The sequence below is a fragment of the Gopherus evgoodei genome, chromosome 9 (assembly GCF_007399415.2).
Source record: "Gopherus evgoodei ecotype Sinaloan lineage chromosome 9, rGopEvg1_v1.p, whole genome shotgun sequence".
Lineage (NCBI taxonomy): Eukaryota > Metazoa > Chordata > Testudines > Testudinidae > Gopherus > Gopherus evgoodei.
Genome location: NC_044330.1, coordinates 85,472,366 through 85,476,616, shown reverse-complemented (window position 1 = coordinate 85,476,616; position 4,251 = coordinate 85,472,366).

Genomic DNA, 4,251 nt, shown 5'->3' with positions numbered 1-4,251 from the left:
GTGGGGGGGAAACCAACCACCACTGACCGGCTCATGAAAGTTGTCAGGGGCTTGATTTTACAGCTCAAACAAGAGTCTTCCAGTAAACACCTTGCAACAGATGATTTAACTACATCCTCTGCCAGTGATCCTTTTCTAACAACATACAATCCTTGTGGCTGTTGCTGAGATCTAGTAGCCAATCATCTATAAAGTATTTGAAGCATGTAAAATCCAAGGATGGACATAGCCAAGGAGCCTCCTCTCACACACGCGCGGGGCTCTAAGAGTGACTGCTTAGGAGTCTGGGGAATGAAAGCCTTTTGTAAGGTTAGGCTCCACATCAAAGATCTGGGTTGAAACCAAGCTGAAGAACTTTCTGTTTTTTCCCCACCTCCTATTCTTATGTGAATTTCCATTTCTTCTGGTTTATTAAAGATGATCCCTTGAGGCAAAGAACTTGCTGACAGTGAGTATCTTCTCCCATTGAATCAATCCACCAGTTTACAATCAGGGATCATTTAGGGCAAGGTTTCTCAACCTTTTTTTAATACTAGGGACCAGCTTGCTGCCTTCCTAAACTATATCAGGGACCGGCACTGGTCCATAGACCAGTCGTTGAGAAACACTGGTTTAGACTAGTCTGAGGACAGGTATAACCAGAAGGCACAGGATGAAATTCAGCATCACACCAGCAGAAATATTCAGTATACTATATGGAGCCAGCCTTCACTGGCTCATCTGGGCTGGAAGATGGTGGTAGAGTAGATATAAAATAGGAGATTAGAAATTTCTACCTCTCATTCCTTTGGTTATGATGTAGTCAGATTGAGGGCCAGTTGCTGATAATTAAGTCAATGCTACTCTACATGACTCAAAGTAGGAATATTCACAGAGTAAGGTACAACTCAGAGTGAGTAAGGGGATGAGAACATGGCTACTGATTTCTCCCACAGGTTCTTTGTGACATCACATTGCCTTGCAGGCTTCCTCTTTGAATAGGCAGCCCCCATATTTCCTCGTTTGACATTTTAATAAAAGGCAAAACAGGCAAAGATCAAGTGAGCTGTATGGAGAGGGGAGGCCCATATCCAATTCATCCGGAATTAATAAACTGCAAGTACCTCCCTGATATGGACGTTTATCAAACATAAGATATAAATATAGGATAACAGATGGTCTCACAAAAAGTAGCGAAGAGTAATTCACTCAAGGGCTCTGGTGACACAAAGAAGCAAGGACATATCTTATAATGTGTCTTAGGAGATGTCATTCAGTTCATAGACACTCATGGACATTTGAAATAATGCCAATAGCTAGACAGTGTTTGGAGATTCTTCTTGCCCCTGCCAAATACATTATAGATGGAGCTGATAGTATTGCCTGTTGTTCTGGTTGCCTAATACTTGCCATTAGAAGAATTTGTTTTCAGTTGCTTAGAACTTTGCCAAACTAACCATTTGGGCTGAAATTTTCCATGTCAGGTGACTGCTTTAGGCTGAAATTGTTGGAAAAATCTCTCAGAAAATCATCCAGCTATTTCCAAGAAAAAGACTAAGAGATGTGTATAATTTTGTCCATACTAAAAAAATTCTAGTGACTTTTTCTTTGAAAAACTCAAGGACTTAAAAAAAAAAAATTGGTTGGGGTTGGCTTTTGTGACAGTTGGCCAGATTTAGGTGGATTTTCACAGGGATGGCAAAGTTATAAAACTGAAAAATTTCAATAGAAACAACCTTGATGTTCGTAGGTAAAGTCTCAGAAGATGCCGTCCACACGGAGCACACTCGAGCCTCGTACAGTCTGACTGGCATTAGGAGCTGTGACTCACCCATCCCCATAGAGTGACTGAGTATGCCCCAGCCCTGGGCTGCAGAAGCAAAGCCAGACATTCTCTGTAAGGTCTGCTCTGGGCTAGGGAAGGGTTGGGCACTACACCTGAGAAAAGGCAATCTGTCTTCCCTGGGCTTTCCATGACCCCTGTGCTGGCATCCAGGTAGTATGGAGGAGGAATCCATCTGATTTCAGTGCAGAGGGGACACATGCTAGACCAGGGGAAGGGAAAGGAGTAGATTGGGACTGGAGTGTAAGAGAAACTGTGACTTGGACTAATTGAGCATGGAGATTGGGGCTGGCTTGGTAAGGAGGTTGGGACTGGGAGTCTGTGGGAAAGGGAGTCTGGGATTAGTTCAGCAGGGAGCCTTGAACTGGGAACCAAAGCAGAGGCAAGAGTAGGACTGGGAGCTGATGAGGGGAACGGAAGGGGACTTGGTGCCTGTTGGCTAGGGGGAACACAGAGGAGATCAATGGAGGAGGTGCTGGGATTAGGGAAGACTGATACTCACTGGAGAAGAACGCAGGGGCTAGGTAGTAGTAAGTAGGAGGGGCAAAAGGGAGACAGATCTGACATGGTGGGTCCCTGAGGCAAAAACAGTATGTGATCATGTAAATCAAAGGACTCCCTGCAGGAGATTCTTTCTGCTCCCACTCCCTACACCTTACTCCCATCGCTCTGTAAAATGTGAAAAGAGTCCATCACAGACATGTAGCTGGAGGTCTCTAAGAAGATGCTTTACTATCTTAGCAGAGAAATAGGAGCTGGATCCACAGCAGGATGTAGATTCATAGCTCCAGTGCTGACAATGAGGTTCAGTATGAGGTGAAGGGCTGTGCTATTAGTCTACATGACAAGATTTCCTATTTGTTTTGCAGCACCAGTGCAGCTACACTAGGGTGACCAGGTGTCCGGTTTTCGACCGGAACACCTGGTCAAAAAAGGACCCTGGCAGCTCCAGTTAGTGCCACCGACTGGACAGTTAAAAGTTCAGTTGGCAGTGCTAAGCCAGGCTAGTCCCTACCTGCACTCCAGCTCATAGGCCGGGGGGAGGGGGCAGGAGGGTGAGACAAGGGTCTATGCGTGCTGCTTCCGCCCTCAGCACTGCGGTTCCCAGTCAATGGGAGCTTTGGGGGCAATGACTGCAGGTGAGAGCAGCATGCAGAGCCACCTGCCACGCCTCCCCCTAGGACCTAGACCTACTGGCCGCTTCTAGGGTGCAGCACAGAGTCAGGACAGGCATGAAGCCTGTCTTCGCTCCCCTACTGTGCCACTGACCGGGAGCCACCTGAGGTAAGCCTGTGCCCCAACATCCTGTCCCAGCCCTGAGCCCCCCAAAACCCAAAGCCCCCTCCTGCATCCCAAATCTCTCATTTCTGGCCCCACCCCAGAGCCTGCACCCCCAGATGGAGCCCTCACCCCAACCCCCTGCACCAGCCCAGAGCCCCCTCATACACCTTAAACCTCTCCTTTCTGACCCCACTCTCAGTTAGAGACCTGAACCCTCTCACACCCCAACTCCCTGCTCCAGCCCAGTGAAAATGAGTGAGGATGGAGGAGAGTGAGCCACCGAGGGAGGGGGAATGTAGTGAGCAGGGGACAGGGCCTCAAGGAAGGCGTGGGGCTAGGGTGTTCAGTTTTGTGCAGTTAGAAAACTGGCAACCCTAAGCTACACTGCTGTTAGCAATAGCCCAGCTGCTCACTTCTGATGGGACTTAATGATCCTCTGGTGCTTTTATAAAAGATACCCCACTATATGACCAAAAGGCCCTCTCTCAGAGAAGCCGGTCTGAATAGTCTAGACAGTGTGTGGGAGTTATTATGAAGTCCCTACACAGCCACTATTGCACTAAAATAAATTCCTCCCACTCTAAAGTTATGTCTAAACTACAAAATTCGGTAGAATTTCTAGAAGTTGTTTTTTTAGACATTGTTTTTATATAGTTGATTGTGTGTCTCCCCACACAAAATGCTCTAAGTGCATTAAGTCGGCAGACTGCTTCCATAGTACCGAGGCTAGCATCGACTTCCAGAGCATTGCATTGTGGGTAGCCATCCCACAGTTCCCACATTCTCCGCTGCCCATTAGAATTCTGGGTTGAGATCCCATTGCCTGATGGGGCAAAAACAGTGTCGCAGGTGGTTCTGGGTACATGTCAGGACCCCCTCTCCCTCCTTTCCTCCCTCCTAACAACAGCAGACAATCATTTCGCGCCTGGGTTACCTGAGCAGATGCCATACCACAGCAAGCATGGAGCCTGCTCAGCTCACTATCACCGTACTTCTCCTGCGTGCTGGCAGATGTGGTACTGCATTGCTACACAGCAGCAGCTCATTGCCTTTTGGCAGCAGATGGTGCATTACAATTGGTAGCCATCGTTGTCATATTCCTGGGTACTCTTTTATCTGACCTCAGTGAGGTCAGTCAGGGGCGCCTG